The sequence below is a fragment of the Nomascus leucogenys genome, chromosome 9 (genome assembly GCF_006542625.1).
Source record: "Nomascus leucogenys isolate Asia chromosome 9, Asia_NLE_v1, whole genome shotgun sequence".
Lineage (NCBI taxonomy): Eukaryota > Metazoa > Chordata > Mammalia > Primates > Hylobatidae > Nomascus > Nomascus leucogenys.
This window is the reverse complement of record NC_044389.1, coordinates 83,941,764-83,964,949: the sequence shown is the minus strand read 5'-3', so window position 1 is coordinate 83,964,949 and position 23,186 is coordinate 83,941,764.

Here is a 23,186-nt window from a genome sequence, read left to right as displayed (position 1 = left end):
GAGATGTAAAGTAAATCTAAACATGACAGTCTGACAACACTAAAAGTAAACAAAATAAAGAGAAAAATATGTAGCAGTCAAAATCCCAGCAGGAAACAGATGTCACCCTCCAAAGGCTTAACCTTTAAAGAATTAAATAAGGAGCCCATGTGTGAAAGTGTAGCCAGGATTAAGGGAATCAATAGGGAGGATAATTCATCCCAGGACAGGCAACAGGGGGAAGGAAGCCTGAAGGGTGAGGGAAGAAGGGAGCAATGATACCAGTTGTAGGTGAGAACCAAAACTTTCTTAAAAATAAACTTATTAACACTGAGCCAACTTTGTCAAAATTAAATACCTTTTATTGTTTATTTTTAAACTCACGATTGTAGGTACTATAAACTAAGACTAATACAATTCGTATTACCTCAGATATTCTATATTTTACTGTAGAGCCTCCGCTTGTCCTAGTCAATTGTCTTTCATATTCTAGCACACCAACCATTTTACTTTATTTTTCCTCTTCATAGACGAAAACCAAACCCATTATCCTCCATACACATGTATATCTTTGCATCTGTTGAATTTACCAAAGTCTCTATTGCCAATATTAATTTCTTTTCAGTTGAAAGCTGATATATTTCCTCGCTTCAAAGAGATTATCATTTGTAAGACATACTTTCTTTTTTTTAAAGTTCATTTATATATATATATACTTCTATTTTAAGTTCAGGGGTACATGTGCAGGTTTGCTACATAGATAAACGTGTGTCATGGTGGTTTGTTGTGCAGATTATTTCATCACCCAGGTATTAAGCCTAGTACCCATTATTTTTCCTGATCCACTCCCTCTTCCCACCATCCAACCTCTGATAGGCCCCAGTGTGTGTTTTTCCCCTCTGTGTGTCCCTGTGTTCTCATTTTAGCTCCCACTTATAAATGATGACATGCAGTATTTGCTTTTCTGTTCTTGCTTTAGTTTGCTAAGTGTTTATTAATGATAGACTGGATAAAGAAAATATGGTACATATACATCACGGAATACTATGCAGCCATAAGAAGAATGAAATCATCTCCTTTTCAGGGACATGAATAGAGCTGGAAGTCATTACCAATATTAATTCAACTATTAATTAAAGTTACTAACTTCTGTCACAGGCCAGAAAATACTACAAAATAAACGGAGAGGTGTCTGTCACATGTAAGCACATTAGCAGAGTAAAGTTCTGGAAAAAACTGCATACCTCTATACACATCTATGTATGGCAGACTACATTATTGGTCCCAATTCTTCACTACGTTGTTGTAATCATTTACTTTCACACACATACCACATCCTCATAGTGGGTAAAGTGCATTTTTTAATTCCCTCATTTGGGATTGACCACATGCCTGGCTTTGCCCATTGAAGTGTTAGTGTGCTAACTCAGAGGATAAATGCTTGAGGGGAAGGATAACCCATTCCCCATGATGTACTTATTTCACATTGCATGCCTGTATCAAAACATCTCATGTACCCCATAAATATATACACCTACTATGTACCCATAAAAATTTAATAAATAAAAAATAATCTTAAAAAAGTTAGTATGCATGAGATAAGCAGAACCTTGAAGTATTCTTTCACAGTTGAGTGTGCCCTCTTACACTCCAATGATCCGCCATTAGAAAAACATGCCCCAGGTGGCCGACACCCCTTCAGTCTATACCCCAGAACAGAAGTGCCTGCATCACGGAGCTTGCAGCTCGAATCCGACAGCTGCGAGTCCAGACTAACTCAGCTTATGTGTAGCCTACTGCAGACATACGACCATGGAAAGAAATACTTAATCCTTTAACCTACTGAGTTTTGGGGTAGTTAGATATGTGCATTATTATGGTGATACTTGATTGAATCATGGTACCATCATTTACATGCTTTTCACATTTGCGAAGGTTAATAAACATGTACAACTAATACAAGCTAATATAAAATATATTTTTTGACTGGGCGCAGTGGCTCATGCCAGTAATCCCAGCACTTTGAGAGGCTGAGGCGGGCAGATCACCTGAGGTCGGGAGTTCAAGAGCAGCCTGACCAACATGGAGAAACCCCATCTCTACTAATACAAAATTAGCTGGGTGTGGTGGCGCATGCCTGTAATTCCAGCTACTCGGGAGGCCGAGGCAGGAGAATCGCTTGAACCCGGGAGGCAGAGGTTGTGGTGAGCCAAGATTGCACCATTGCATTCTAGCCTGGGCAACAAGAGTGAAAATCCATCTCAAATATATATTTTTTAATTTACTAGCTGATGGCCACTTTTTATTGTACAAAATTTATATGCCATTAGTGTATTTGGAATTATCAGTTTGATTGATTTGTAGCATCATAAGAAGTTTAAAACATTTTAGAAAAGTACCTTTTTAAAATTTAGTTTAGTTTTACATTTAAATCTTACTTAGACATTTCAATGACACATTATTTGACCCATATAATCAGTGCAGGAAACTAGAAATTTCAGAAAAATTAACCTTTGTAGGCGCAAATAAATACATTTTATATAAAATAAAACATTAATAGAATAAAATAGAACATATGTTAATGTAATTTTCTTCACACTGTAATAAAATCAAAGAAATGATACATATTGTTTTAAATCAAAATTATTAAACCAGTATAAACTGTCCAGTTATTCACCTGGATAAGGAATATTGCCTAAGTTATTTATTTTATATTTATACAAAAAAATATATTTTTTAAATTCTTTAATGCTTATTTATAAGAAGTGAGGTTTTTAGTTTGGGGTTTCTTTCTTGCTTTTTTTTTCCTGTGCTTCTTATCCTGCAACTAAGCAATCAAAATCATTTTTTAAAGGTTCTCTATTTCCCTTGAGTTATACCCCAACAAGTATTTTAAAGTTTTTTTATGTTCCTGGAAATTTACGAATTCTCTCATTTTAAATTTATATAAATCTTGTGAGTCTCGAGAGACCAATGAAAACATGAGCGCTATTAAGTTTAAACAAATTTATAATCTAATTCATCCATTTGTCCTTGGAGATAGGTTATTATATATTATTCTATTTGTTTACAAAATATGTTACATCACATAATGGAGTATTGTTATCAAACTCTCAGGCAAACTACAGAACTCTGGAAATTTACAGTTTTATTTTTCCCTGATACATTATGTGTTGTTTTTGATAGCACTCATTCAGACTAAGAGGTCATGCTAGGAGTACAACTTAAAGTTTATTAACTTGTTGGTATGTAAAACTTTCCCTCACATCTTGACCTGAATCATTTGCATATTTCTACGGGACTTCTTTATTTGTAAGAGAGGAGGGAATGTCATATACTCAGAAACCTAGATTTCTATGAGTAATGGAACTACAGAAAAGCTAGAAGCCATTTTTTAAATACGAAAACACTCAGATTAACTTTTTAAATTTATATACAAAACATGCAAAGCCCTCTTTCAGAAATCCTCTCTTTCCCAAGGCATTCAAACATGTGAGAAGTTGTTCAAATGCATTATTTATTAGGGAAATGCATATTAAAGCTCTGATGAGTTACTGCTTCCCACACATTAGAATGGCTAAAATTAAGAAGACTGGCAACATCCAAAGTTCCTGTTGCAAGTGATGTAACTGAAATTCTAATAAATGTCTAGTGTGAGTGAACCATTTTAGGAAACAGTTTATCACCCTCTTATATAAAAGGTACCCCTACCCATTGATACAGTATTTCTGCTTCAAGATATTTACATAAGAATGTTAAAACAAAAATAAAAAATAAAATAAAATAAAACAAAATAAATGTACAGGAATGTTTATATCAGTTTAGTCATAAAAACACTAAATTGGAGACTAAATTCCATTGATTCCATCAATGGAAAAATGAGTGAACAACCTGTAGTATATTTATACCCTGGGAAACTGCTCAAAAGTAAGAAATGAACTACTAATGTGACATGGATAAATTGCAAAAGAAACACACATACACACATATAAAACTCAAGAAAGACAAAACTAACTAGGTGATAGAAATCAGAAAAGTAGAGTACATTGGTTGTCTTGGTGGGATGAGGGGGAATTATTTAGAGTAATGAAATTTTTATCATATATAGTTATTTGCCAAAATGTATGAATATCTATGCATTTTACTAAATGTAAAGTATATCTCATTTTTTTTGAGACGGAGTCTCGCTCTGTCACCCAGGCTGGGGTGCAGTGGCTCAATCTTGGCTCACTGCAAGCTCCGCCTCCCAGGTTCACACCATTCTCCTGCCTCAGCCTCCCGAGTAGCTGGGACTACAGGCACCCGCCACCATGCCTGGCTAATTTTTTGTATTTTTAGTAGAGACAGGGTTTCACCGTGTTAGCCAGGATGGTCTCGATCTCCTGAACTCGTGATCCACCCGCCTCAGCCTCTCAAAGTGCTGGAATTACAGGCGTGAGCCACTGCACCCGGCTGTATATCTCAATTTTTGTAAAAAAAAAGTCTATTACAGAAAATGTAAAACTCAGGATACTGTTTGCCTCTGAAAGAGGTAGCAGAATAGGCTAGAAAAGGACTACTCACTGGCCAATACTGGAAGTTTCTAAGGTTGTAAATGAGGTGATATGTTTGTAGATGTTTATTTTATTACTCTGCTATGTAATATACATAAGTTATATATATTGACTTGCCTTTATCAACTATTATAATATTTTTCAAAATTCTTTTTCACTTTTCTGGCATTTTTTTTAATTGCAGAATTAAAATGTCCTGAGTTTGCTTTGGAATATTATTAACTGGTGAATTAATTCTTTTAAAGGTATGGGACCATTCAGACGTTCATTTCTTGAGTCAGTTTTAGCACACATCTTTCTAGAAAGGTATATATTTTATCTAAGATTTCAAAAGTATTGACACAAAGTGCTGACAATGTCCCTAATATTTTCGGAGTCTACATATTTTTGTTAGTTTTATTCTTAATTAATAATAGTTTTTAATATTTTTCTGCCTTTGTCTTTTTATTTACATATCTTCCTTGAAAAATTATAAATTTCATCCTTTTTTGGCTTTGCTGATTCTTTCTGTTATGTTTTCTATTTTAGTAATTTCAAGTCTTTTATTTGTCATTTCCTTTCTTCTTATTTTTTTTCTCCTTGGATTAGATATTTGACTCATTAATTTCAAACTTTCTTTTTTTTCTATTATAAGTATTAATACTTTAAATTTCCTATAAGTCATGCTTTGTCATACCTCATAACTTTTTTCATACAGTTTTGTCATTATTATTTACTTATAAATATTTTCTAGCTTATATTATGATTTTTACTCCTAAGATAAAAACCTTTTTAGATTTTTAAGACAATTTTTTTTCTAGTTATGTTTTGTTGTTCTTCCTTAATTAATTGCAATGTGGTAGTATTATGTGGTTTGTGTGCTTACAATTATTTAAAAATATTGAGATGAGTTTTTAGAAGTTCTGTATATTCTGCAGATCTAGGTTTCTATACATGTCCATTGCACAAACCTTGACATTTTTGTTGCCCTTATTTTCTGAGTTTTTATACTTGAGATAAATGTAAAACAAAAAATTTCATTTATTCAGTGAATTGCTATTTACCTGTGAGATATTAATTCAATTAACATTCTTTGCATTTCCACTATATGTTTCAGACTACACTCAATGATCAGGGCCATAAGATCTTTTACTCCCTAAAGATGTATTTAAAACTTTTGTCTGGTATTACAATAGGTAAGACAAATAATATAAATGAATACATACAATATCTGATATAAGTGATATAAATGTAAGTTCACTCAATGAAATCACAAAGGTGGGACTAACCAAATCTCAGATAATCTGGGACGTCTTCCCAAATGAGGAAATATTTCGGCTAGATCTTAAAGGATGAATGGAAATTCTGAGGGCTGGAGAAATAGAAAGCAGAGGGGAAAGGCACTTTAGGTAGAGAAAATAGTGCTTGATATTAGAGAAATTGGGAGTATATCCACACAGGTAGGACACGGTGTGCTTGTGAAGCATCATAGGATAGACGGGGGAAATTATATGTCAGAGTGTGACTGTGGATTCAAGAGTCAAAGGCATTTGAAGATAAGATGAATGACCCATGGGAGAGATCAAGACTATTTGTTGAGAAGGTAAAGTCTGGGCTATGTTCTAATGAAAGGAAGCTTTGGACAGAGCAAGAGGCAAACAAAGAGCACTTTAAGAAATGTTGGTAGTAGAGCAAAACCTAGAGCATATTTAAGAGGTCCTCTGGCATTTGCATTGGAAAACAATAAAAGTTTTTAAACAATGGGGGTAGAACTGGATATACTATAAATACCTGGCTGAAGAGTTGGTAACTGTTCTTGTAGGTTCTGTAGGTGTTATAATTACAAAATATATAATACACTTAATTTATATACACTTTTACAAATAAAAATATCGTGCATGAATTAGAAATATTTTATATTCTTTAAAAATGATACCTGAGAGATTTCATACTATATGTGATGACGCATATGTTAATTTGCTTGACTATACTCATCCTTTCACCTATTTATAATTTATATTATAACATCGTGTTGGCCAGGCATGTTGGCTCACGCCTGTAATCCCAGCACTTTGGGAGACTAACATAGGAGGATCATTTGAGCCCAGGAGTTTGAGACCAGCCTGGGCAACACAGCAACACTTCATCTCTATAAAAAAATACAAAAATTAACCAGCTTGATGGCAAGCACCTGTAGTCCCAGCCTGGCGGGCTGAGATGGAAGTTTTCCTTGAGCCCAAGAGTGCAAGGCTGCAGTGAGCTAGGATAGTGCCATTGCACTCCAGCCTGGGTCCCTAAACAATAACAACAAAAGCTATACTGTATACCTTAAATAATATACAATAAAAACAAATTAATAAAAATAACAATACCTGTATATTGTTAGGGACAAATATTGGAAAAAATAGAGTGGAGCAGGGACAGGTTCTATAGATCAATGGTCTTCAGACTTCCCCACACACACATCTGAAGTTATTTTCATAATTTAAAAGATTTAAAATGTTTTATTTTCAGCATATTGCAATAATATATTAAATATTCTAATTGAATGTAATTGCTATTAATATAAAATCAAATAAGATTATGACTTTTGAAAAATACGAGGCCAGGCACGTTGGCTCACGCCTGTAATCCCAGCACTTTAGGAAGCCGAGGTGGGCGGATCACGAGGTCAGGAGATCGAAACCATCCTGGCTAACATGATGAAACACCGTCTCTACTGAAAATACAGAAAAAAAAAAAAAAAAAAAATTAACCAGGCGGGGTGGCGGGCACCTGTACTCCCAGACTCCCAGCTACTCAGGAGGCTGAGGTAGGAAGATGGTGTGAACCCAGGAGGTGGAGCTCACAGTGAGCCGAGATCACGCCACTGCACTCCAGCCTGGGCGACAGGGCAAGACTCTGTCTCAAAAATAAAATAAAATAAAATAAAAAAGGAAGAAAAATATGAAATATGCACAGTAAGTTTTTATCGGAAATGTAACTAAAAGTAAATGGGGAATTTTTTTCAGTTTGTTTATAGATTTGTGACTATTTATTGCTAGAATTTTTGTTATATTTAGATATATGTAAGCATTAGAAAAATGGTTTACATAAATAAGTCGATGAAAATGGGAGAAGTTTGTTATAACAGTATTACTTAATTTATTGAATACTTTCAGACTTATATATCAAAAATCACATAGTGAACATTCAACAAAAGATATTTTTAATGATTTACCAATGGTCAACCCAATTCTTGTTTTTAAAGGAAAATAGAAACCATCTGACCCACCAAATTATTTCTTAGTCATTGAGAATCATTCATTTTTTCATTTCTGGGAAGTTTATCAAAAATATAAAACACCACCTTACCAAGACTTAGCAAATAACTACTAATTCTATTTCTAACTCATTTGCTAAAATTGCTATATTATCATAACATGTTTAGAAAGGGTTGGAAATATTAAAAAGTTGTTACTTTTAAATACACACTTTCCAGTGCATTACGTATTAAGAAATTACTTAACTTGCAATTTAAATCTATATTTTTCAAAAGCATGAAATTGCAGATTTAGATCACTGAATTATAAAATGTTTCCTATAAATATAATGGACCAATCCAGTCCTCATTGTCAAGCCAATAAAACTTACTGTCAATATGTAAAATATAACTTCATTTTTCAAGTAAAATAAACATTTTAATAAAGATCCCCATGAAAATATATCACTTCAAATTCCATCTCAGAGAAAGATAGATCAGGAAGCTGGACATGGATTAGATATCTGGGTGAAACATTTATCGATGCTCTCTGCTCAGCTATCTCAGATATCTCTTTCCAAGATTTACATTAAAGGAAGACATACCTTTCTTTTATAAAGTATAAAAAGGGTAATTTGTATAAAGGAATATGAGAAAGAATAATTGGCATGATTTTTTACCAATTTTAGAAAAAATATTTTTAGAAAGAGGTGCATTTTTATAAAAATATTTTAGGAAAATTTAATAAAAAAGCTGAGAATTGGGGAGTTGATTCTTTTAGATTGAGGCTGACCATTAATCAAAAAAGGACACTCTCAGAGTAAAAAAGGGATGATAATAGTAACAGATAATATGTCAGGCATAAATAACAGGCATAAATGAGGACTATATGGGACAAACCAGGGTGTGTCTAGAAACCTCACTCAAAACTCTGTGTGTCAATGAGGACTATGGAAAGTCTCCATGTGCCCCCAAGAGATACATGTATTTAATTTGAGTACTGCTGCCCAGGCTACAGAGTTGGGAGTCTCTGCTAACATTTATTTGGTGAATACTATAACTCATTTATTTGATGACTATCATAACCCAGAAAGGAAGGGGGTTATGTGCTTTACACACATTACTGTAGTTAATTCTTATAACAAGATTGTATGTATGTGTGTATACATATACGCTTTTATTGTCCTTATTTTACATATGAGGAAAATGAAGCATAAATTTTTAAGAATGTGTTCATGTTTTCATAGCTACAAAATGATTTGATCCTAAATCTCTCAATCATCAGAGTTCTAAGACTGTGTTCCCTATTAAACTCCACTGTGAGGCTTTTAAGTGGTATCAGCAAACCTGTCATAAAATAAGGGAGACTGGCACTTTATCATTGCAAAAGATTTATTTTGCTAGTTCATTCTTTTATTCGGATTTTCTTATTATTTATTCCATTTAATTTATACACAAAGACCCTATTATATACCAGATGCTATGTTAGTACTTCAAAAAATGCTTTAGTTCATTTTTACCACTGTCTGGGGTGATAGTTCTTAACTTTAAAGAACAAGCAAGCTCAGAAAAGGGAGGTAATATAATCAGAGTCACATAGCTGGAAGGTGAGATGGTTTTATTTCAACCTACTTCTTTTGATCACGAATTCCCAGAAATGTGTAATATCTGCTTAAATATGTAGGAAATGCTAAGTAAAAGTAAAATTTAGATTGTATTCCCGTGCATGCTACTTGGAAGCATAAAGGTGGCCTGCCACCACTATTGACACTGCCAGTGCCACACACAACGCCCAGAGACTAAAGGATTTGCCTACCCATCTGATCCACTGCTGTCACTGCTGGCACCCAAGCAAGCCCACCTCAAGGTCCAAGGATCAGCCTGCTCAGATTTGCTACTGCCAGAATCCATGTATGCCCACAGGGGATCAAGGACTCACATGCCAGGCCTGCCAACACCACCACTGTTGCCCAAGAACTGACTGAACTGGTAGCCCCATCCCCAGAAAAGCCTCTCCACAGCCTCCACTAACAACCACAGCTTAAGCCACTGAGAAACTCACAGACACTACTGATGCTGATTATATCTAAAGAAGTCATACAAAGACTGCATTACTTTACTCACCCAGAATCAAAGTCAAAACACCCTACCCAAAGAACACTGTAGATACAGGCACAGGAAAAATTCTTTCTCCAAAATTGCCAATCCAAAAAGTTAGAGGAAGCAATGGTCACACCAGATGTGCAGATACCAATGTTAAAGAAAATAATAAAAATAACAAAAAGCCAGGAAACATGATACCTCCAAAGAAACAAAATAATTCTCCATAGAGGTTTCTAACAAAAAGAAAATCTATTAAGTGCCTGAAAGAAAATTCAAAATAATGATACCAAAGAAATTCAGTGAGATATAACAGAACAGAGGTAAACAATACCTGATTTAATGAGATAGTCAACAAAGATATGTATATGATATATATATATGATTTGTGATATATATATATATCATAAAAAAGAACTGAACAGAAATCCTGGAACTGAAGAATTCAGTGAATAAAGTAAAAAATACAACCAAGAACTCCAACAATAGTCTAGATCAAACAAAAGAAAGAATTTCTAATCTTGAAAAAGATCTTTTGAAAGAACTCAGACAAAAAAAAAAGAATAAAAAAGAATGAAGAATGTCTATGTGGCATATGGGACACCATAAAGGAACCAAATATTTGAATTTAGGGAGTTTCAGAAGGAGAAAAGATGGGCAAAGACATAGAAAAGCAATTTAATGAAATAATTGCTGAAAAATTACCAAGTATTGCAAGAGATGTAGACATTCAGATACGGGAAGCTTAAACATTTCCCAATAGATTCAACCCAAAAAAGTTTTTTCCAAGACACATTATAGTCAACCTGTCAAAATTCAAACACAAAGATAACTCCAAAAATAGCAAGAGAAAAGTATCAAGTCATATATAAGGGAATCCCCATCAGACATACAGCAGATTTCTCAGCAGAAACCTCACAGACTAGCAGAGAATAAGATAATATATTCAAAATGCTGAAAGAAAAAAACTGACAACGAAGACTACTATACCTAACCAAATTATCCTTCAGAAATAAAGGAGAAAGAAAGTATTTTGCAGACAAGCAAAAACTAAAGGGATTCATCACCACTACAGTGAACTTACAAGAAATGCTTAAGACAGTCCTATATCTGGAAGTGAAAGGATGATATCTACCATCAAGAAACATGCAAATATATAAATTTACTGGTACAACAGACACAAATAAGAAAAAGAAAGAAGTCAAATATTGCTACTACAAAAAAAATCGCCAAACTACAGTGATAAATAATAAGAGATAAATAAACAAATAAAAAATATACCAATCAACCAGAAAGCAATGAACAAAATGGCAAGAGTAAGTCCTCACCTAACAACGATAACTTTGAATGTAAAAGGATTACATTCCCCACTCAAAAGATAAAGAGTGGCTGAATAGGAAATAAAAAATGGCCTAACTGTATTCTGCCTAAATGAAACTCACCTCTCCTGAAAAGATGTAAAGCGAAGTGATGGAGAAAATATTGCACAAAAACAGAAACCAAAAGGAAGCCAGAGTAGTTATACCTATATCAGATAAAACAGACTTTAAGTCAAAAACTATAAAAACAGACAAAGAATGTCATTACATAATGATTAAAACGATCAATTCATGAAGAGGCTATAAGAATTCTGAATATCTATGTGCCTAACACTCAAACAACAAAATATATAAAGCAAATATTACTACATCTAATGGGAGAGATAGACACCAATAAAAGCAATAGTGAGGGACTTTGACACTTCATTCTTAGCATTGGACAGATCATGTAGACAGAAATCCAACAAAAAATTAGATTAAAACTGTGCTATAGACCAAATGGACCTAATAGATGTTTACAGAACATGTCACCCCAGAGCTACAGAATCCAGATTCTTCTGGTCAGTACACAGAACATTCTACAGTATAGACCATATATTAGACCACAAAACAAGTCTCAACAAATTTAAAAATAAAAATTATACCAAGTATCTTCTCAGACCACAGTGGAATTAAACAGGAAATCAATAACAAGCAGAAATTTGAAAATGGTATAAACACATGGAAATTTAAAAACATGCTCCTGAACAACCATTGGGCCAATGGAGAAATTAAAAAGGAAATCAATTAATTTTTTAAGCAAATGAAAATTGAATCACAACATATCAAAACCTATGGAATATAACAAAAGGAATACTAAGAAGGAAGTTTACTGTAATAAACACCTACATCAAAAAAAGAAAGAAAGATTTAAAATAAAAAATGCAACAATGCAGCCAGGTGTGGTGGCTCATGCCTGTAATCCCAGTACTTTGGGAGGCTGAGGTGGGCAGATCATGAGGTCAAGACATCAAGACCATCCTGGCCAGCATGGTGAAACTCTATCTCTACTAAAAATACAAAAACTAGCTGGGTATGGTGGTGCATGCCTCTAGTCCAAGCTACTCGGGAGGCTGAGGCAGAAGAATTGCTTGAATCGGGAGGCAGAGGTTGCAGTGAGCCAAGATCACGCCACTGCACTCCAGCCTGGTGACAGAGTGACATAAAAAAAAAAAAGCAACAATGCAACTCATGGAACTAGAATAGGAAACCAAACAAAACCCAAAATTTGTGGAATAATAAAGATCAGAGCAAAACTAAATAAAATGGGGACTAAAAATAATACAAAGGATCAATAAAACAAAAAGTTGGTTTTTGAAAATATAAACAAAATTGATAAACTGCATGCTAGACTAAACAAGAAAAAAAACCAGGTAAGATTCAAATAAATAAAAGCAAAACTGAAAAGGGGGACATTGCAACTGATGCCACAGAAATTTTAAAAAATAATTAGAGAATATTAAGAATAAATATACTCTTAACAACTTGGAAAACCTAGAGGAAATGAATAAATTCCTAGACACATACTCCTACCAGATTGAACCAATAAGAAATAGACCAATAACAAAAAGTAAGATTGATTCAGTAAAAAAAAAACTCCCAATAAAGAAAAGCCCAAGAACTGATGGTTTACTACTGAATTGTATCAAACTTATGAAGAACTAACACCAATTATTTGGAATCTATTTCAAAAAAAATTGAAAAAAATGTATTTTTTTCTAACTCATTCTGAAAAGCCAGAATTACCATGATACCAAAACCAAACAAGGACACAACAAGAAAAAAAATTACAAACCTATATATTGGATGAGCCTAGATGTGCAAATCATCAACAAACTACCCACAAATTGAATCCACCAACACATCAAATGCAATACACATGATCAAGTATCTCCTGGATGCAAGGATAATTAAACATATGCACACCAATAAATGTGATATATCACATAAACAGAATTAATGATATGATTATCTTAATAGATGGAAAAAAAGTTTGAAAAAACATGCTTTCATGCTAAAAACTCTCAAGAAATTGGCATAGAAGGAATATTCCTCAACAGAATAATATCCATATATGACAAACCCATAGCTAACATCACACTGAATAGGGAAGAGCTAAATGCTTTTCTTCTAAGAAGTGTAATAAAAATAAGTGGAACAAGGCCAGGCACATTGGCTCACGCCTGTAATCCCAGCATTTTGGGAGGCTGAGGCGGGTGGATCAAGAGGTCAAGAGATCGAGACCATCCTGGCCAACATGGTGAAATACAAAAATACAAAAATTAGCTGGGCATGGTAGCATGTGCCTGTAATCCCAGCTACTCAAGAGGCTGAGGCAGGAGAATCGCTTGAACCCAGGAGGCAGAGGTTGCAGTGAGCCGAGATTGCACCACTGCACTCCAGCCCAGGTGACAGAATGAGACTCCATCTCAAAAAAAAAAAAAAAAAAAGAAGAAGTGGAACAAAACAAAGATGCCCACTTTCACCACTCTTTTTTTTCTACTTTAAGTTCTATGATACATGTGCACAAGGTGCAGGTTTGTTACATAGGTATACTTGTGCCGTGTTAGTTTGCTACACCCATCAACTTGTCATTTACATTAGGTATTTCTCCTAATGCTATCCCTCCCCCTAGCCCCCCACTCCATGACAGGTCTCAGTGTGTGATGTTCCCTGCCCTGTGTCCAAGTGTTCTCATTGTTCAATTCCCACCTATGAGTAAACACATGCGGTGTTTGGTTTTCTGTCCTTGTGATAGTTTGCTGAGAATGATGGTTTCCAGCTTCATCCAGGACCCTACAAAGGACATGAACTCATTCTTGTTTATGGCTGCACAGTATTCCATGGTGTATATGTACCACATTTTCTTAAACCAGTCTATCATTGATGGACATTTGGGTTGGTTCTAAGTCTTTGCTATTGTGAATAGTCCCGCAATAAACATACATGTACATGTATCTTTATAGTAGCATGATTTATAATCCTTTGGGTGTATACCCAGTAATGGGATTGCTGGGTCAAATGGTATTTCTAGTTCTAGATCCTTGAGGAATCATCACACTGTCTTCCACAATGGTTGAACTAATTTACAGTCCCACCAACAGTGTAAAAGTGTTCCTATTTCTCCACATCCTCTTGAGCATCTGTTGTTTCCTGACTTTTTAATGATCATCATTCTAACTGGCATGAGATTGTAGCTCACTGTGGTTTTGATTTGCATTTCTCTGATGGCCAGTGATGATGAGCATTTTTTCATCTGGCTGCATAAATGTCTTCTTTTGAAAAGTGTCTGTTCATATTCTTCACCCACTTTTTGATGAGGTTGTTTTTTTCTTGTAAATTTGTTTAAGTTCTTTGTAGATTCTGGATATTAGCCCTTTGTGAGATGGGTAGATTGCAAAAATTTTCTGCCATTCTGTAGGTTGCCTGTTCACTCTGAGAGTAGTTTCTTTTGCTGTGCAGATGCTCTTTAGTTTAATTACATCCCAGTTGTCTATTTTAGCTTTTGTTGCCATTGTTTTTGGTGTTTTAGTCATGAAGTTTTGCCCATGCCTATGTCCTAAATGGTATTGCCTAGGTTTTCTTCTAGGGTTTTTATGGTTTTAGGTCTAACATTTAAGTCTTTTTATTTTATTATATTTTATTTTATTTATTTATTTATTTATTTATTTATTTATTTATTTTTGAGATGAAGTCTCACTCTGTCGCCCAGGCTGGAGTGCAGTGGCTCAATCTCAGCTCACTGCAAGCTCTGTCTCTCATGGGTTCATGCCATTCTCCTGCCTCAGCCTCCCAAGTATCTGGGACTACAGGCGCCCGCCACCACACCCAGCTAATTTTTTTTGTATTTTTAGTACAGATAGGGTTTCACTGTGTTAGCCAGGATGGTCTCAATCTCCTGAGCCTTGTGATCTGCCCCCCTCGGCCTCCCAAAGTGCTGGGATTACAGGCATGAGCCACTGCGCCCGGCCAGATTGGATAAAATTAAATGTAACCTTTGGTCTTTTCTTGTGGTTTTATCTACCTTTGGTCTTTGATGTTGGTGACCTGCAGATGGGGTTTTGGTGTGGATGTCCTTTTTGTTGATGTTGATGCTATTCCTTTCTGTTTGTCAGTTTTCATGCTAACAGTCAAGTCCCTCAGCTGCAGGTCTGTTGGAGTTTGCTGGAGGTCCACTCCAGGCCCTGTTTGCCTGGGTATCACCAGCGGAGGCTGCAGAACAGGAAATATTGCAGAACAGCAAATATTGCTGCCTGATCCTTCCTCTGGAAGCTTCGTTCCAGAGGGGCACCCACTTGTATGAAGTGTCTGTCGGCCCCTACTGGGAGGTGTCTCCCAATTAGGCTACATAGGGTTCAGGGACCCACTTGAGGAGGCAGTCTGTCTGTTCTCAGAGCTCAAACGCCATGCTGGGGGAACCACTGCTCTCTTCAGAGCTGTCAGACAGGGACGTTTGAATCTGAAGAAGTTTCTGCTGCCTTTTGTTCAGCTATGCCCTCCCCACAGAAGCAGAGTCTATAGAGTTAGTAGGCTTGCTGAGCTATGATGGGCTCCGCCCAGTTTGAGCTTCCCAGCCACTTTGTTTACCTACTCAAGCCTCAGCAATGGCAGATACCCCTCCCCACACCAGACTGCAGCCTCACAGGTCGATCTTAGACTGCTGTGCTAGCAGTTAGCAAGGCTCCGTTTCCGTGGGACCCACCGAGCCAGTCACAGGAGAGAATCTTCTGGTCTGTCGGTTGCTAAGACTGTGGGAAAAGTGCAGTATTTGGGTGGAAGTGTCCCATTTTTCCAGGTACAGTCAGTCACAGCTTCCCTTGGCTAGGAAAGGGAAATCCCCCAACCCCTTGCACTTCCTGTGTGAGGCACCACCCTGCCCTGCTTCAGCTCACCCTCCGTGGGCTGCACCCACTGTCCAACCAGTCCTAGTGAGATGAACCAGGTACCTCAGTTGGAAATGCAGAAATCACCCACATTCTGCATCAATCGCACTGGCAGCTGCAGACTGGAGCTGTTCCTAGTAGGCCATCTTGGAATGGACAATCCACTTTCATCACTATTCATCAAAATAGTACTAGAAATTGTAGCCACAGCAATCTGAGAAGCAAAGGAAATAAAGGCTTCCACATTGGAAAAAGGAAATTTAAATTGTCCCTCCTTACAGATGACATGATCTTATGTATAGAAAAACCTAAAGACTCTATCAAAAAAATCTTAGAAATGAGTAAATTCATTTCTCAATGAATTCAGTGAAGTTGCAGAATACAAACAAAATCACTAGGGTTTCTATATACTAATAAGAACTAGCTGAAAAAGAAATTAAAAAAACCCACCTATAACTCCAAAAATTGAATACCTAGGAATAAATCTAATCAAACGTGAAAGATCTCTACCACAAAAACTACAAAAAACTGATTAAGAAATTGAGGAGGAAACAAACAGATGGAAATACACTCTTTTCTCATGGATCAGAAGAATTAAAATATTTTTAAATGACTATACTGTCCAGAACAGTCTACAGATTTAATGCAATCCTTATCAAAATGTCAATGACATTCTTCACAGAAATTGAAAAATCAATCCTAAAATTCATATGGAAACACAAAAAACCCTGAATAGCTAAATCAATACTGGATAAAAAGAACAAAGCTGGAGTCATCATGCTAGGAAAACTGAATATCCACATGCAGAAGAGGAGAAGTAAACCCTAACTCTTGCCATAAGTAAAAATCAACTCAAAAGTGATTCAAAACCCAAATGTAAGACCTGAAACAATAAAACTACTAGAAGAAAACATAGGAGAAATACTTCAGGACATTGGTCTAGGCAACAATTTTATGGCCAAGACTTCAAAATCACAGGCAACAAAAACAGACAAAAGAAACTATATTAAACTAAGAAGCTTCTCCACAGAAAAGGAAACAATGAACAGATTAAAAAATACAATCTGTAGAAGGGGAACAAATATTTGTAAGCTATTAATCCAACAAAGAACCAATATCTTGAATATGCAGAAAAACTCAAACAACTCAACTGAAAAAAACTGATAATCCCATTTAAAAGTGGACAAAGAATCTGAATAGACATTTCTCAAAATTAGATATAAAAATGGCCAACTAGTATTAGAAAAAAAAGTTCAGCACCATGAATTATCAGGGAAATGGAAATAAAAGCCACAAGGAGGTATCAGCTCGCCCAAGTTAGAATGGTTATTATCATAAAGGCAAAAAATAAATGCTGGTGAGGATATGGAGAAAGAGGAACTCCCATACTATATATATATATATTAATTTTGATACTCCACTCAAAGCACTAGACAGGTCATCAAGACAGAAAGTCAACAACAACAACAACAACAAAAAATGAACTTAAGCTATACCCTAGAATGAATGGACTTATCAGATATTTACAGAACATTTTACTCAACAACTGCAGTATATACATTCTTTTAATCAGAACATGGAACCATCTCCAAGATAGGACATACAATAGGCCACAAAACAAGTCTCAATAAATTTGAGAATATCAAAATTATATCAAGTACTCCCTCAGACTAGAGTGGAATAAAATTGGAAATTAACTCCAAAAGGAACCCTCAAAACCATGCAAATACTTGGAAATTAAATAACCTGCTCTTGAATGATCATTGGGTCAACAATGAAATCAAGATGAAAATTAAAAAATTATTTGAACTGAATGATAATAGTGACACAACTTATCAGAACCTCTGGGATACAGCAAAAGCAGTGCTAAGAGGAAAGTTCATTGCATTAAATGCCTACATCAAAAAGTATGAAAGAGCACAAATAGAAAATCTAAGGTCACACCTCAAGGAACTAGAGAAACAAGATCGAACCAAACCCAAACCCAGCAGCAGAAAAGAAATAACAAACTTCAGTGCAGAACTAAATGAAATTAAAACAAACAAAAAAAACCAATACAAAAGATAAATGAAACAAAATCTGTTTCTTTGAAAAGATAAAATTGATAAACCATTAGTGAGATTAACCAAGAAAAGAAGAGAGAAGATCCAAATAGGCTCAATTAGAAATGAAATAGGAGATATTATAGCTGATACCAGAGAAATACAAAAGATCATTCAAGGCTACTATGAATACATTTATGCACACAAACTTTTAATAGAAAATCTAGAGTAGATGGATAAATTTCTGGAAATATACAATTCTCTTAGAATAAATCAGGAAGAACTAGAAACTTGGAACAGACCAATAATAACTAGCAAGATTGAAACAGTAATTTAAAAAATTGCCAAGAAAAAAAAAGTCCAGGACTAGATAGATTCATAGCTGAATTCTATCAGATATTTAAAGAAGAATTAGTAACAATCTTACTGAAACTATTCCAAAAGTTACAGAAAGAAGGAATCGCCCCTAAATCATTCTATGAAGCCAGTATTGCCCTGATACCAATACCAGGAAAGGCCATAACAAAAGAAGAAAACTACAGACCAATTTCCCTGATGAACATAGATGCAAAAATCCTCAATAAAATAATCGCTAACTGAATCCAACAGCATATCAAAAAGATAATAAATTATGATCAAGTAAGTTTCATATCAAAGATGCAGGGATGGTTTAACATACACAAGGCAATAAATGTGATACATTAAATAAACAGATTTAAAAACAAAAATCATGTTCTTATTTCAATAGATGCATTTGACAAAATCCAGCATCCCTTTATGATTAAAACCCTCAGCAAAATTGGCACAAAAGGAACATACCTCAAGGTAATAAAAGCCATCTATGACAAACCCCTAGCCAGCAAAGCATTCCCCCTGAGAACCAGAACAAGAAAAGGATGCCCACTTTCACCACTTCTATTCAACATTGCACTGGAAGTCCTAGCCAGAGCAATCAGACAACAGAAAGAAATAAAGGATATCCAAATTGGTAAAGAAAAAGTCAAATTGTTGCTGTTAGCCCATGATATGATAGTATGCCTTAAAAACCCTAAAATCTCATCCAAAAAGCTCCTGGGTCTGATAAATGAATTCAGTAAAGTTTCAAGATACAAATTCAGTGTACACAAAAGAGTAGCACTGCTATACACCAATAGCAACCAAGCTGAAAATCAAATCAAGAACTCCACCCCCTTTATGACAGCTGCCATTAAATAAAATATATAGTTAGGAATATACCTACCAAGGAGGTAAAAGATCTCTATGTGGAATTCTACAAAACACTGCTGAAAGAAATCATAGATGACACAAACAAATGGAAACTCCTCCCATGCTCATGGATAGGTAGAATCAATATTGTGAAAAATGACCATATTGCCAAAAGCAATCTACAGATTCAATGCAATACCCATCAAAATGCCACCATCAAAACTAGAAAAAAGCAATTCTAAAATTCATATGGAACCAAAAAGGACTCCACATAGCCAAACAAGACTACACAAAAAGAACAAATCTGGAGGCATCACATTACCTGATTTGAAACTATACTACAAGTATACTTGTATTATAGAAACTATACTACAAGTATACTATAAGTACCAAAACAGCATGGTACTGGTGTAAAAATAGACACATAGTGCAGTTGAACACAATAGAGAACCCAGAAATAAAGCTACATACTTACAGCCAGCTGATCTCTGACAAAACAAACAAAAACATAAAGTGGGGAAAGTACACCCTATTCAACAAATGGTGTTGGGATAATTGGGTAGCCACAGGTAGAAGAATAAAACTGATGCCTCATCTCTCACCTTATACAAAAATCAACTCAAGATAAACCAAAGACTTAAATCTAAGACCTGAAACCATAAAAATCCTAGAAGATAACCTCAGAAAAACCCTTCTAGACATTGGCTTAGGCAAAGAGTTCATGACCAAGAAGCAAAAAGCAAATGCAACAAAATAAAAAATAAATAGATGGGACCTATTAAACTAAAAAGCTTCTTCACAGCAAAAGAAATAATCAGCAGAGTAACAAGACAACCCACAAAGTTGGAGAAAATACTTGCAAGCTATGCATACAACAAAGGACTAATATCCAGAATCTACAAGGGACTCAAACAAAACAGCAAGAAAAAAACAAACAATCCCATCAAAAAGTGGGCAAAGGACATGAATAGAAAATTCTTAAAAGAAGATATACAAATGGCCAACAAACATATGAAAAAATGTTCAACATGACTAATTATCAGGGAAAGGCAAATTAAAACTACAATGTGATAAACCTGCAAGTATGGCCATAGTTAAAAAATTAAAAAATCATATGTGTTGGTGTGGATGCGGTGAAAAGGGAACAATTTACACTGCCGGTGGGAATGTAAAACTAGTATAACCAGTATGTAAAATAGTATGGAGATTCCTTAAATAAATAGAAGTAGAACTACTATTTGACCCAGCAATCCCACTACTGGGTATCTATTCCGAGGAAAAGAAGTCATTATACGAAAAAGACATTTGGGCATGCATGTTTATAGCAGAACAATTTGCAGTTACAGAATTATGGAACCAGCCTAAATGTCCATGAACCAATGAGTGGATAAAGACAATGTGGTATATATACACCATGAAATACTACTCAGTGGTAAAAAGAAATGAAATAATGGCATTTGCAGAAATCTGGATGGAGTTGAAGACCATTATTTTAAGTGAAGTAACTCAGGATTGGAAAACCAAATATCGTTATGTTTTCACTTATAAGTAGGAGCTAAACACTTAAGAATGATATAATGAGCTTGTGTTTCAGAGGGAAGTATGGGAGGGGGTAAGGGATAAAGACTACACATTGGGTACAGTGTACACTGCTTGGGTGAAGGGGTATACCAAAAACTCAGAAATTACTTATCCATGTAACTAAAAACCACCTCTTCCTCAGAACTATTGAAACTAAAAAATAAAATATTTTTTAAAAATAGGACTATATGTCATTTACCAATTGCATGAAATGATACATGCAAAAAGATCTAGAGAAGGGAGAAGTCAATGTAAGATCTCTTGTATAATGTAAACCCTACAAGGATAGTTTTTTGTTATTGCTTTTATTCACTACTAATATTGAATATATAAACAGACAATGGCTAAACCATATATAAAAATTGAACTTTGACCTGAAAGTCATGGGAAGCTCCCCAGGAAATTAACATCCTCGTCTATAATGAACAGCTCAGAAATTCAACCTGCTGTAAGTCAGATTTGCAAGAATCTAGATTGCTATCTCTAGTGACAATCTAGGACATTAAGCAGTAATGTTACAAGGAGAGGTCTGAATCCAGACCCCAAGAGAGGGTTCTTGGATCTCACGCAAGAAAGAATTCAGGGCAAGTGTGCAGTGCAAAGTGAAAGCAAGTTTATTACGAAAGACAGGAATAAAAGAATGGCTACTCCATAGAGCAGCACCTAGGGCTTCTGGTTTCCCATTTTTATGGTTATTTCTTGACGATATACTAAACAAGGGGTGGATCATTCATGCCTCCCCTTTTTAGACCATATAGGGTAACTTCCTGACATTGCCATGGCATTTGTAAACTGTCATGGCACTGGTGGGAGTGTAGCAGTGAGAATGACCAGAGGTCACTCTTGTGGCCATTTTGGTTTTGGTGAATTTTGGCCTGCTCCCTTATTGAAACCTGTTTTATCAGCAAGGTCTTTATGACATGTATTTTGTGCTGACCTCCTATCTCATCCTGTGACTTAGAATGCCTTAACCATCTGGGAGTGCAGCCCAGTTGGTTTCAGCCTCATTTTACCCAGCTCCTATTTAAGATAGAGTTGCTCTTGTTCACATGCCTCTGACAGTAACTTCTGTGAAAATCAGCCACAAATGGCCAGGACTTGATTAATAACTGACAGCTACCCTAATTTTGGTCCCTGCTTCCAACTTAGGACCAACCAGAGAAAGCCAAATATGTGCCTCTAACCAGTCACACAGGATGCCTACCTTCTGGTTAACCTGGCTACAGCTTGCTCAGGTCATCAGTCTTCAATCAGGACATACGTAAAGCCTTCATTTCTTTCCATTATAAAGCTTTCCCATTCCTCTGCCTAATAAATAACTTTGCTTTTGTACTTGGTTAGTCTTTATTTCCACATTACTGTATTCCAAACTCACAGAATAAGGCATAACACATAGTAGGTGCTCAATGAATATTCACTGAATGAATAAATGAATGAAGGAGAACTACCACGAACAAAAGTTTCACTTAATGTGGGGACATTTTTTTATTACCTTGAAGGTAAAAATAGGAATTGTTGTCCACATATGCTTCCTTTTTAAGGTTGTTCAGGTCATCTTACCTCTCTCTTGACGAAAAAGAGAAAACTGGGCCATAGTAGCAGAAAGTTATTTTGATGTGTCTTGGGAAAAGATGGTAAAACACAGCATCTGTGAGGCAACCTTTGCTTTGCATTCTGTTCACTGATTTATATTTGATATCTTGAGCTTTAAAGATTTTATGTAGTTGGCCAGGTGGGGTGGTTCATGCCTGTAATCCTGGCACTTTGGGAGGCCATGGTGGGTGGATCACCTGAGGTCGGGAATTCAAGACCAGCTTGACCAACATGGAGAAACCCCATCTCTACCAAAAATACAAAATTAGCCAGGCGTGGTGTCACATGCCTGTAATGCCAGCTTCTCGGGAGGCTGAGGCAGGAGAATCACCTGAACCCAGGAGGCGGAGGTTGTGGTGAGCCGAGATCATGCCATTGCACTCCAGCCTGGGCAACAAGAGCAAAACTCCATCTCAAAAAAAAAATAAATAAAATAAAATAAAAAAGGAATTCTTGTGATACATATGTGATCAAGGCCCACACACCAGGAAAGTATAGAGTTAGAGCAAAAATCTCAGTTGCTGATAGATTGACTGTTTGCCTTTAGTCTCTGTGTATTAACCAAGCAAGTATCTAGAGAGGGCATTTCTGGCCATAGTAGGTGGCTGATAGGAAATTCAAGGACTTCAGAATGTTGGCTGTCATTTTATTATTTTCCATTAATACTTTTA